The sequence below is a fragment of the Manis javanica genome, chromosome 2 (assembly GCF_040802235.1).
Source record: "Manis javanica isolate MJ-LG chromosome 2, MJ_LKY, whole genome shotgun sequence".
NCBI classification, from domain to species: Eukaryota; Metazoa; Chordata; class Mammalia; order Pholidota; family Manidae; genus Manis; species Manis javanica.
This window is the reverse complement of record NC_133157.1, coordinates 203287454-203300054: the sequence shown is the minus strand read 5'-3', so window position 1 is coordinate 203300054 and position 12601 is coordinate 203287454. Positions and strand designations below refer to the sequence as shown.

General features: G+C 43.5%; 2 protein-coding genes across 2 annotated transcripts in view; both read left to right on the top strand.

Annotated features, from left to right (window-relative positions):
• LOC140847986 (serine/threonine-protein kinase TAO1-like) overlaps positions 1 to 9927 on the top strand; it is a 173418-nt gene extending 163491 nt beyond the window's left edge. Inside the window, exon 25 of the mRNA XM_073230033.1 lies at positions 8655 to 9927. The gene's annotated coding sequence lies outside the window, so the exon portion shown is untranslated. The remainder of the gene's footprint in view (positions 1 to 8654) is intronic.
• LOC140848097 (beta-1-syntrophin-like) overlaps positions 1 to 12601 on the top strand; it is a 117108-nt gene that overhangs the window by 64870 nt on the left and 39637 nt on the right. The window lies entirely within an intron of this gene.

Genomic DNA, 12601 nt, shown 5'->3' with positions numbered 1-12601 from the left:
ATTGAGTAATGCTCTGTGCTGGCTGCTGTATGAGCACCTTGGTGCACATGGTCACATTTAAGGCTCACAGCATACCTACGAAGTAGTTATGGTTATTGCCATTATTTTTTCAAACCTGAAATTCAGCCGAAAAGTAACATAATTTTCCCAGAGTCACACTGCAGGTAAATGGCAGCTATAGACGTTGACCCCAGCATACATGCCCCTCATGCCCCTTGTCTGGACTGGTTTTTTTTACACTGTGTAGACACATCCCTTGAGCAACAAAGAGAAGAAATGAGCATGTTGCTACCTGAGCCTAGTTCTCGGCACACATCCCTGAGGATGTTTGCAGCTTTATAGAGCTTTTTAATCTATGGCAAATACAAATAACAAGACGAGGCACACTCTGCCCCCATGTGTCAGGGACCCCATATTAATCTTTCCTGTGTTGATCAGCACGTAAGGAATTCTACTGAGATGCATTTTCTGATGTCTCCCACTCCCATTTTCCAGCCCCCTATCCAGGAGACCCTTCCTGGCTTCTCATCTCTTGATCACAGCAGGCTCCGTACCATTCCTGCAGCGTAATGCTTTAAAAAGAAAGGCGGAAGAGCGTTGACTGCGAATTCTGGAAACGTTATTTAAGCTGAGGAGGAGCACTGCGGATTGACTATGAGACTATCAGTGCCCTCAATGCCCAGACGCTTTCTTGTCGGCATCCAGTTTCAGATCTTCATGACTGTTTAATTACACCACGATTTCACATTGCCAGGACGTGCCTCTTCAAAACACTAACGGAAGGAGGTTCAGTGCCGATCGCAGCCAGCTTCGTGCGCTGTCTATGCTGCGGATCTTTAATGGCTTTCCTCATTCTGTGGCTCCGTCACAAATAGTCCAGATAATGGCTCAAATTCTCCCTCTTAGAACCCCTATTTTTTTCCTTATGTACCATGGTGGGTGGGGGGGGGAAACGGATGGAACTGTTTTCCTTTTGTTGAAGAGTGATTTTCCTTATTGCCATTATTACACAGGAATTGCTTCAAATGTCCACCCTCATCTTACATGTAATCTGAAATTCATTCATAAATTTATTTAGATATTTGAGTAATTCTGGGAATTGCGCATTTGACATAGATGTTGAAAGAGGAGTTTAATTCATAGAGGGTGATTTTATCAACCACATAGTTTTGCTATGGAAATACAAGGTTCCTTTCTGTTACAGAGCAACAGATCAAATCCTTATCCAATAAAATTTACACTCATTGGTCAACAATGACTCTTAAGAAAATCTAAAAAACTAGAGAACGGATAATCTGAGGGTAAACAGTATTCAAGTTTTTAAGTGACAGCTAATGATTTTTTAAGGATTGTAGTTAAGAAACATATTTTCTAAAGTGAATAAACACAGAGTCCTTAAAAAAGGGTGTGCGAAATAGTTTTGCTTATGCCTCCCCAGTGAGCAAGGAGAACTTGAGTTGCTGCTGAATGCATAAACAGAAGCCCTATGTAAAGGAGAGAGCTGTAGATTCAGCATAGTGACCACTGACCTCACATGCGGACATCCCACACAATCATCGATCAAATTCATCAGGCTGGTTTATAACAGGTTAACAGTAATTGACCACTTTTCTCAGGCTTTTGGTACCAGTGACCTCATCCATTATTAGTGATAATGATAATTCTTACCTTCATAGACTTTGGTGATGATCTGGAGCGGTTTTCACATAGTAGCTTTTAAGAATGTCTCTCCTGTCTGAGATAATGAAGTAGCCACCTTAAGGCAAGAAGACGGGCTAGATGGTGTGTTAAGATTCTTCTTACATTACTATGATTAGTGTTGTGTGTCATAGGAAGCACACGGGCATAACATCTATTCTCTGTTGCGGCCGCTGCTGTCACCATCAACTCCTTCCTTCAATCCTCGTTTAGTTGGGGGTCCCCTGAAAGCAGAGTTTGAGACAAGGTGCAGGTAGTTTATTTGGGAGGCAATCTCAAGAAGCTGGAGTGAAAGCAGAGAGATTGATACCGTGAAGAATGGAAAGCCCTTAAAGAGCATAATGTTGAAATACTGAGCAGGTTGCCATGTTGGGCAACTGGGGCTAAATCTCGTTGGCAACCTTTTGAGGAATAGTTCAGAATGCACCTAGAATAACTGTCTCCCTCCCTCCTGCAAAGATTTGAGGGCTGGAGCATTATTCACAGCACCTCCGCCCGCCTCCTGCTCCCTCACCCCACCTCTTGCTTCCCTGCCTCACATCAGTTCCCCCAACACTGGGCTGAATGGCTCTGGCAGCTTTGGAGGAAGTTCTGAGTCAGAGCTGCTGAGAAGCCTGAAGGGGAGAAGGTCTCCGGTTCTGAAGCAACGGTCCACCACAGCCGGAGTGGAAGTCAGAAGTGGCTGGAGGGACGTGCCCTGGAACCCCGTTAGCAGCTGGCACAGTATTCTCCCTCCTTTTCCTCACCTGCTTTCATCTCCACCTCCCGGCCAGCTTCAGCACTGTTCACCCTCTGCCTCAGACCCCTCGTCCCATTGGCTTCAGTGGCCCCCAAGTCTCCTCGCTTCACTCCGCACCCCCATCTCTACTCCCACCTGTATTCTTCATTTGACTGTGTAATTCTGTCACCCCTGCTTTTCTCCCTGTCTAGCTGATAACATCCCTGTGTGTGGGCCTTGGCTTTCTTATCTGCTCACTCTTTAGTCAAAGCAACAAAACACCAAAAAAAAAAAAAAAGTGTCTTTCAAAGCTCACACTTTATACTGGGCTAGAGATTATACAAGATATTGTGAGCTAATTTGCAGATATATCTTTAAAATCAAGTGCTTCCTTTCCATCAAATTACTCAGACCTCTTCCCTGTTCCACGTTCCCTAGAAGGGAACAGCTGCTGAAAATAGCTTTGTGAGTTTGAAAGCTGGAATGTGGTGTGGGTTGAGGAGTTCAGTTTGCTGGGTAGAGAACTTTGTTCTGAGATCTGCAGGAGACACGTATCCCTGCTTCACAGGTGACACAGATGATGGCACGCCACGTTCTGTAGCACCAGCGGGGAAATGTATGCCGACTACAATTAACTGACGTGGGCAGGCCTGGGCCCAGAGCTGTCACTCTATGCCCAGACCTTGTCAGGATGTCCAGAGCTCTGACTGGCCATGGTACTCACACACGTCTAACGTCCCCTGAAATGGGTGCCTTTGCAGGGCACCCAGGCTGCGCCTTTAGCAGAAAGGCTGACCATCTCCAAAGCCTTCTGCTACATGCTGTTTTTCCATGGGTTACCTTTCCAGCTTCAGGGGCCCAAAAGATCTTGGCAGAGCCTGACATAGTCACTTTCCTTCACGGTGCATAGGCAGGCGTTTCAGATTTCCTGCCTCTAACCCCATCAAGCATGCCACCTTTGCATCCCCCAAACAGACTGTCCACCTTCTGTGGCAGTGATGATGGGGCTGTCACGTAATTTATATGTTCATATGTCTGTGCCATCCTCACTAGACTGGAAGCACCTGTGGCAGGAAACCGTCATTTATTGGACATGCAGTATTAATTAGCTAGGCATAGCACTAAGGCCATAGCACATTTAATTTTCTTTGCAATAGATAGTCCTGCTGGGTAGACATGATTATCTTCATTTAATGATGAGAAAATGTGAGGCTAAGGTAGGTCCAGAATGCAGGGATATATGGCATTTGAAGGATAGAATTAGAACCTAGACCCAATTACCTATACGTCTACCGGTGCACATGACCAGTGAGCTGTCTGAACTCACTGCTTATATACATGTGTCTTTTTGGCCAAGCAACCTACTAGGGGTGAATAAAGGAATACACAGAGTGGACTTAGCAAATGCCAGGCTCATTTTACACATTTATATGCTTTCTGCATTTGTGAGTAATGCCAATTGGACCCATCTCTCTACACCAAGAAAATGTCATGTTTCTTTGCTTTGCTTTCTAAAAATAATTAAAAATGGTTCTTTGTATAGTTTATAACATTGACCTATACACTTCAAGTCTTTGCTAAGCATATGTAATGTGTAGTGTATATGCATATATGTGTGTGTATGTATATAGATAGATATCTTGCTGTATATTCTCCTTTGAACTTCTTTTGTTCGTTTGACAACATAACACCATAAACATCTTCAGCATTAAAATTTCATTTCTCTGATATAGTTGGAACAAGTGGTGTGATGAAATAATCAGATTGGAAGGGATTTTTTTGAAGTTACCACCCGCCTTTATCTAAATCAGCATCTCAAACTTATTTTTAACCATGATGTATTTTTTCCCCAAATAGCATAAATAACAAATTTTCCTAAACACAGAACTAACATGGCATTAGTGTTATATTTGTATGAATTTATTTTGTAAGCATAGCTTGACAGAGTCACTTGTAGGAAGCCAGCCATTAGAATAATAAGGCTTGTTTCAGTTAGACACACTTTGGAATTGGACGTTAGAGCCGGTGGCTGCCGTTCCCTATTTGCCTCAGCAACTTGTTTTGATTGTGTGGTGATGGGAGGATCATGGCCTGCACAGGTAAGTGTTTGTAAGTGGTCATCATTATTTAGCAGATGCTGCTGCAATTAGCAGAGGGCGTGCTGCCAGAGAAGCTTGATTTCAGGGTCTGCACGCAAATGAACTGGCTTTGCCGTGGCAGGCCAAACCTTGACGTGCTCCAACATGTCAGACTTTCACATAAGACACAGTTGAATACATAAGCACCACTTTTTATCCCCATTTTTTAAATAGTGGAAAGAAACTCTCCTTTCAAAAAGTGAAATCTTAACCAGATACATGTGGAACCTCTTAAAACATGCTTTGTAGAAATGTGGGATCCCATGACAGTTCTCCGGAATTTAGCTAGCAAACCACTGATTTAGCATCCAAAGAAAGTCTTATAAAAATTATAAGAGCTGGGAAACAGGCAGGCTACCCAAGACTGCCTCAGAAATAAACCCAAGTAGTTAAATCCCCTAAAATTCTTCCTTTTGCCTGACTCAAGTCTCTGAAGCTGCAGCCTAAGCTTAGCACAGTGTAGGGAAGGCTCTTGGAAAATACTTGATGACTGATAGATGGAGGCTTCTATGGAGGGATAAAGTCTTTGGACCTTCTCACCAAATAAATATATTTATTCTCTTACCCACCCCTGACTGGCATTGTGATTACCCGTGCATAGGCAGCATCATTTTCTGATTAGCTTATGTCCTGATAAAGCAGTAATGACTTTTTAAAGTCATCTCTGCATAGAAGACATTTGACTCTATTTTTTCAGAATTTGGGTTTGTAAAGGATGCTGGTCAATGCCCTTCGTAGTCCTTATGTGTGTCTCTAAAACATCTTGACATAACTTAGTCTGGGACAGAGGTGATTGAAGTGGGTCAGGCAGAGAGGAAGAGCCAGTAATTTGCTTTGTGCACTTGAGCTGATTGTTTGGGAAGTTGGATTCACGTGGAACAGATGGGAATAGGATCTGGTAGCAGATCTGAGGAATAAAGGAAAGATCCAGTTGTCAGATGGGATCACAAGGTCAGAGAGCCATGGGGACTTGATACTGACTGGCTATGTGTTGTGCTGAAGTGCTTACATCTATCCTTTCTGACTCACGTTGGGCTTGTGTGAGAACCAGGCTGCTGGACCCTGGTTCAAGTGGGGAGCCGGGGGAGAGGAGAGCTTCCAAGTTTGGGTGCCAGGCAAGGTCTAAAATGCTTAGCATCTAATATGCTTACCCCAGAGGGCAAAGGGGGATTCACCTCCACAGTCTTCTGGTATAGCTGGCGTGGCACACCAGGAGGTGACTTAAATTCCCCAGCGAGCCCTTTCTTATCTTGCTGCCTGCTCCTTTGCCTTCACACATATATTTACTGCAACAACTACTGCCAGAAAGAGTGGGGGTGGCCCAGACTTCTAAGGGAATTTGCTGCTGTGTTCCAATCCTGTAATGAGTATAAAATTTTTATTGAAACATGTGGATAGTTTGAAATGGGTTTACAAACAGGAAGATGAGCTTCTGGCTGTCTGAGCCTTGGCCACTACTCGTGTAATTGGATTCCTGCAAGAGAAAGAAGAAAGGTCAGCACTTCCCACGGTAGAAGGAATGATGTGAACGCAGGTGAAAGCTGGGTGAGAAAGTAAGTTTGGCTTTCTCAAGCACACTGTGTCGGCTTTTCTCCCTCCCCTGCTTCTCTCTCCCCACATCCTCATTTGTGCTTCTTGGAATCATGTCTCAAATAAGCCACCTGCACCCAAGTCCTTGTCTCAGGCTCTGCTTCTGGGGAGGAGCCAAACTAAGACAGTGAGTTCAACAACGAGACTATCTCCTTCCACCGGCTGTACCACAGCTTCGGGCAGCCAGGGTATGGAGAGTGACAGAGGGCAGGAGCGTCAGCCAGATCTGCCATCTCGGCCTGAGCAAACCAGAGAGAGACTAGACCCAGCCGGGTGTGCATACCTCCTGCAAAGGAGGAGTGTGCTGGGAGCAGGGCACTTGTCGGGGTGCAGGGAGGGAGGGTGAGGAATGGTCACTTGGGACCCAGTTGTCATATTTTCAAAGGAGCTCTGGAATACAGAAGTCAAGGCAGAAGAGAACATTCTTTTCCTTTGCTGTACAAAATTAGCACTCTTGCCTGAGTAACATTTAGAGTTTACAGAGAACCACAGGGGAAAAGGTGCTCTATGTTGATCTTTCTGGGGATTTTAATTTCCCTTAACTTCTTAATTCCTCCTAGTAGCTCCATAGTGTGTCCTACCCAGCCCCCCAACACCCTCACTTCCCACCTCCCAAATAATTCTTAGTCTTTCTTTCCCTTTCTCTCCCAGAAGTAGTCAGTGGGCAGGGGTGTGTCAGAACCAGGCCCACTCCAAGTATTTTTGCAGCCCTGGACAGAAGCACAAATGGAGGTCTATATTCTATAAGTCTAAATATCTTAACATAATCAACCAAACTTGTAAACATTAAATAAAATATATTCATTCAGCCACCTCCTGCACTGGGTTATATTTAGAATTCCTGACGCCTTGGAGTTCTACTCCAGAAGTAGGAGAGGGAAATCTGGGGGAAGGCCCGGGAGCAGGGGCTCGAGCCTGAAGCACATCTCTCCTCTTCCTACCCCGGGCTGCTCCACAGGCAGCGCATGTGTGGACACCCCAGCCCACACAAGCTCTGTTCACACCCTGCCCCTGCAAACATGTGCCCTTTTGTCCCTCTTGAGCCTAAAGTTTGGCGTATTGTGTCTCAATGACCCTCACAAGGATGGACAGGGAGGACAGATGCCCACATGCCCTGGAGCCAGCTTGGAGTCATTTAGACAGGAAATTCCAGGGTCCTGAAGGGGAACACAGACACCAACTGGGTACATCCCCATGGCCTGGAGAATGCCTCACCCAGGGGAAGGGGTGTGGGCAGAGAAGGACCAGAGCAGAGCCCTCTAAGAGTGGAGCGGGGCAAAGGCCTCTCTTGCCTGGTTCAAAGAGCAGGACAGCTCTGGGCTGAGGGATGGACACATCTCGCACCTCTTTTCCCCTACCTTAGTCCAGTCTCCAGGCACCATGGAAGTGCTCTCTTCTTTGAGCCCTTTGAGGAAAGAGGGTTCTGTTTCCCATTTTAGTTTTGTTTTCTCTAAAATGTCCTGAAGATCCTCTCTCTAAAAGTACGGGGACTGAATAAGCAGCTTCGGACCCTGGCCCTGTTTCTGTGTTTGAAACAACATAAAAGACAGTTTACCTGGACCCTCCCTGGCTCCCCTGCACCCTGCACGTGTCAGCCACTTACTGTCTGCACCCGGGGAAGGACCCGTCCAGCAGCACACACCAACCATTGCAGACTCCTGCCCAGCCTCTGCAGCAAGGCTGGAAACCTCCCCATGGTGGAGGAGGCAAACCTTGGTGCTCTGGCAGCTTAGAGCATTTGCTAGCTGAGAATTTCCATCAGCAAAAGTGAAATCAGAGGGTGTGTTGTGGCAAAGTTGAGACAAAAATGCAGCTGATGAGCCGAAGTTTTAGTCCCATTCCCTGGGCCATTGGAGTCACCCCCCCCAAGCATTATTTTGTATCACCTTTCTGTAAGGAATTGGTGTCTTCCCTCTCAAGTTGTGCCGAGAGAAAACAGAGCAAACGCTGAGCGGGCCTGTTTGAGCAGGGCTCAGTGGGCTGCATCCCGGGCTCTGAGATAGCAGGTAGTATTTCATGTGGTCCAGGCAGAAATGAAAGGAATATTAAACTGCATTTCCATTATCAGTGAGGTCTTAGTGGCCTGAGAATCAGAACCAGAGCATTCTAATCAGTCTGCTTAATGTTTTCCTGGGCAGCTGTAGGCCTGTGATGAGTTTGCCAGGAAGGCTGAACCACCTTTCATAGGCGAAAAAGTGAGTACAGGAAAATCCAAAGTGTTGAGCCAGGAGAATATTCAGTGACAGGTTGAACGGCCTTGTACTATGAGCAAAAGCGTCCCTTCTGGGGAAACCTAAGGGTTTCTGCCCTGAGGATTGACTTCCTTGGCTAGAATATGAAAGTCTGTGAAAACCACTACGAGGGGGCAGTAAAGAAATTACTGTTCAGACCAGGCTCTGGTCCTCTTGGCCTTTGCCCTTGAGTGGATTATTTAGCAGTCCCCAAAACTACTTCATAGTATCCCCAAAACTGCTATTTCCATGTTAAATCTTCACATTTTCAAATTTCAGATTGAAGAAGTCAAAGGCATCTAAACTGAAATCGAATGTCAGTTTCTCTCCATGGTGGTGCCCAGCAGACTTCCAGCCTCCAGTGAGGGGGACTCAGCTTGTAGCTGTGGGCTTTCCGATTGCTGTAAGTTTTTCCTATTACCTATCAAAATCCTGAACATCAGCTGTCCGCAACCAGAGATCTCTATCTTAACCTCTAGCATCCTCCCCACGGGACAGACATGTATTTGTAAAGTCAGCTGCTAGAATAGATGATTAACTACAAGCGTGGACCTTCACAAAATAAAATAGTTTGCCTAGAAGAATCTTGGTGGAATCAGTTTTGTTTTGTATGAATGTGTGAAAAAAATAGCAATATTTGTGTGAATATCTTAAGTAGGGCTGTAAGGTAAGGCTACTAATATGTGAAAATTTAAAGTTACTACCAATATGTGAAAATATGTTGATTTTTCACTAATGTGAAAAATAAAAGATTACAGATATGGGAAAATATCAAGGTTACTAATATGTGAAATACACTTTGAAGTCTATTTCAAATGAAAATTCAAATGAGAATTCTGCACAGAGTATATTCTTTGTTCTCAGGCAGTCAGTCTGTGGCAGACAGGCTTGAGATAAGAAAGTTTATTCCTTTATTCATTCATTCATTCATTGATACATACATTCATCAAACATTTATTAGACCCCAACTATAAGCTCAGCCCTAAAACACCAGATGAAAAACCTAAGTTTTTTCCCCTATGAAGGATCCCATGTTCAGTGGGAGAGATGATGATTAAAACCACTCATTATGGTTCACTGAGGAGAGGACTCCCAGGATTCTTCCAGTACTGAGGACCTGTACCTGGATTAAATGAGAAGGAATTTCCCACAGTAAATGGGACCATCACAGATTGATGTTGCTGGCTCTTTCATTGCTGTCAGAAACCCTGGTTTCTTAATGAGTAGAGATTTTGCTTTTTGATTAGTCCAGTCTCTGATTAGTTTCTTAAAATATTTGCCTCACTGCTCAATGCAGCCAGGACAGCAGCATGAATACAGGGAGGGCTTAATAAATATGAAACCAGGAGGAGGAAGAGAAAGAAAGGAGAATGCCACCACCTCTCTGTTATTTCAGCCTCCAGTAATGGGACCCTCTGGTCTGTGTCAAGTCCCTCCATCTCAGGTCTAGACATCATATGAATTGGGCACAGATATTTCATCAAAGTTCATCCACCCTCTTTGTTTATCATACTTTCTAGGCATCTTGTTTTGTTTGTCACTCCTTTAAAGGGGACATCTTTAAATCACGGAACCCAGCTTTGTCTTTTTCTCTTTTTAACTCATCTTCTTCCCCAGATGCACAACTCATGTGATCCACACTAATTTGCTGGTGTTTCCTAGGCTCAGTTGAGTAACTGCCAACCTCACATTTTGATGAGAATCAGGAAACTTCAGCATTGGATAAAAATTAAATGTATGGAACCACAAAAGACCCCAAAGAGCCAAAGCAATCCTGAGCAGAAAGAATAAAGCTGGGGGGATTATGCTTCCTGACTTCAAGCTCTACTACAAAGCCATAGGAATCAAGACAATTTGGTACTGGCACAAGAACAGAACCATAGACCAATGGAACAGAGTAGACAGCCCAGATATAAACCCAAGTATATACGGTCAATTAATATACAATAAGGGAGACATGGACATAAAATGGGGAAATCACAGCCTCTTCAACAGATGGTGTTGGCCAAACTGGACAGCTACATGCAAGAGAATGAAACTGGATTATTGTCTATCCCCCTACACAAAAGTAAACTCAAAATGGATCAAAGACCTGAATGTAAGTCATGAAACCATAGAACTCATAGGAGACAACATAGGCAAAAATCTCCTGAATAGAAACATGAGCAACTTTTTCCTGAATGCATCTCCTCAAGCAAGGGAAACAAAATAAAAAATGAACACATGGGACTACATCAAGCTAAAAAGCTTCTGTACAGCAAAGGACACCATCAGCAGAACAAAAAGGCAACCTACAGTATGGGAGAATATATTTGTAAATGACATATCTGACAAAGGGCTAACATCCAAAATATATAAAGAACTTACACACCTCAACAACCAAAAAGCAAATAACCTGATTAAAAAATGGGTGGAGGATATGAACAGACAATTCTCTAAAGAAGAAATTCAGATGGCCAACAGGCACGTGAAAAGATGCTCCACATCACTAATCATCAGGGAAATGCAAATCAAAGCCACAGTGAGATATCAGCTCATACCAGTAAGGATGGCCAGCATCGAAAAGACTAAAAACGACAAATGCTGGTGAGGGTGCGGAGAAAGGGGAACCCTCCTACACTGCTGGGGGGAATGTAAACTAGTTCAACCATTGTGGAAAGCAATATGAAGGTTCCTCAAAAAACTAAAAATAGAAATACCATTTGACCTAGGAATTCCACTTTTAGGAATTTACCCAAAGAATACAATTCTCAGGTTCAAAAAGACATATGCACCCCTATGTTTATTGCAGCACTATTTACAGTAGCCAAGATATGGAAGCAACCTAAGTGTCCATTAGTAGATGAATGGGTAAAGTAGAGTGGTACATACACACAATGGAATACTATTCAGCCTTAAGAAACAAATCCTACCATTTGCAACAACATGAATGGAGCTAGAGGATATTATGCTCAGTGAAATAAGCCAGGCAGAGAAAGACAAGTACCAAATGATTTCTCTCATTTGTGGAGTGTAACAGTGAAGCAAAACTGAAGGAACAAAACAGCAGCAGACTCACAAACTCCAAGAAGGGACTAGCAGTTACCAAAGGAAGGGATGGTGAGGGAGGAAGAAGGGGATTGAGGGGTATTATGATTAGTACACATGGTGTGGGGGTGATCATGGGGAAGACAGTGTAGCACACAGAAGACAAGTAGTGACTATGTGGCATCTTACTACACTGATGGACAGTGACTGAAATGGGGTATGTGGGGGGACTCAATAATATGCATGAATGTAGTAACCACATTTTTTTTTATGAGAAACCTTCATAAGAGTGTATATCAATAGCACCTTAATAAAAAAAATTAAATGTAAGCCCCACTTAAATATAAGCCATTTATCCTTCATTAACAGGATAATGAGCCAAATTCCTGTTTCTCTTACAAAGATATTGCAAGCTTCCTGAGATCAAATACATGCTTTGACTTTCATATATTGAATCTAAACTTGTTTTGGAGAAGTGAATGGGTTAAGATGAGACTGAATGACCTTGAATATACATTATTAAAGGAAATGGACCTATGCATGTAGAGGAAAATGGACAGAAGATGGTAAGATGAAGGTTATATATATATTTTTAGAGCGTCATGCTTGTGTATTGAAAGAGAATTTGACCATGATGGGGATTTATGTCTTCTGGGTACGTGATACTTCTCCAATTTCTGCTATTATGTAGCTCATCTTCTCAGCAAAATCCAAGACTTCTGACAGATCAAGAGGTGTAACATTTCAGATCCTTTAAGCTTTCAGCAAATGTAATGAATATCAGAGGTGGCTTGTGCTGAATGTAAGAACAGATTTTGTTTCTGCAGGAAGCAGGGTAGAAACTAACACCCACAGACTTGTGGTAACTTTAAGGAGTTTTCTTCCATATCTTGCTCTAAATGTGCTTGATAATTTTCATATACTTTGTATACCTTGAGGTTTCCCTGTAGGACATCCTTCTTGCCCAAGTTGCCATCTGAAAAATGGGTTATTTCCAAAGCTCTGTTTTTTCTATTAACAGGCTTCTGAGCTTTTTACTAGATTTCAGGACCATGCTTGTAGGGAAGAATGCCTCTGCTGGAAAAAGGGGATTTAAGATATGCATCTCACTGAGTCTGTCTCCTTCTTAAGTATGGATTTATTTATTGTGGCTCAATGACCTTCTGTGAAATGCAGTGTTAGTGTCATACTGGTGAGGC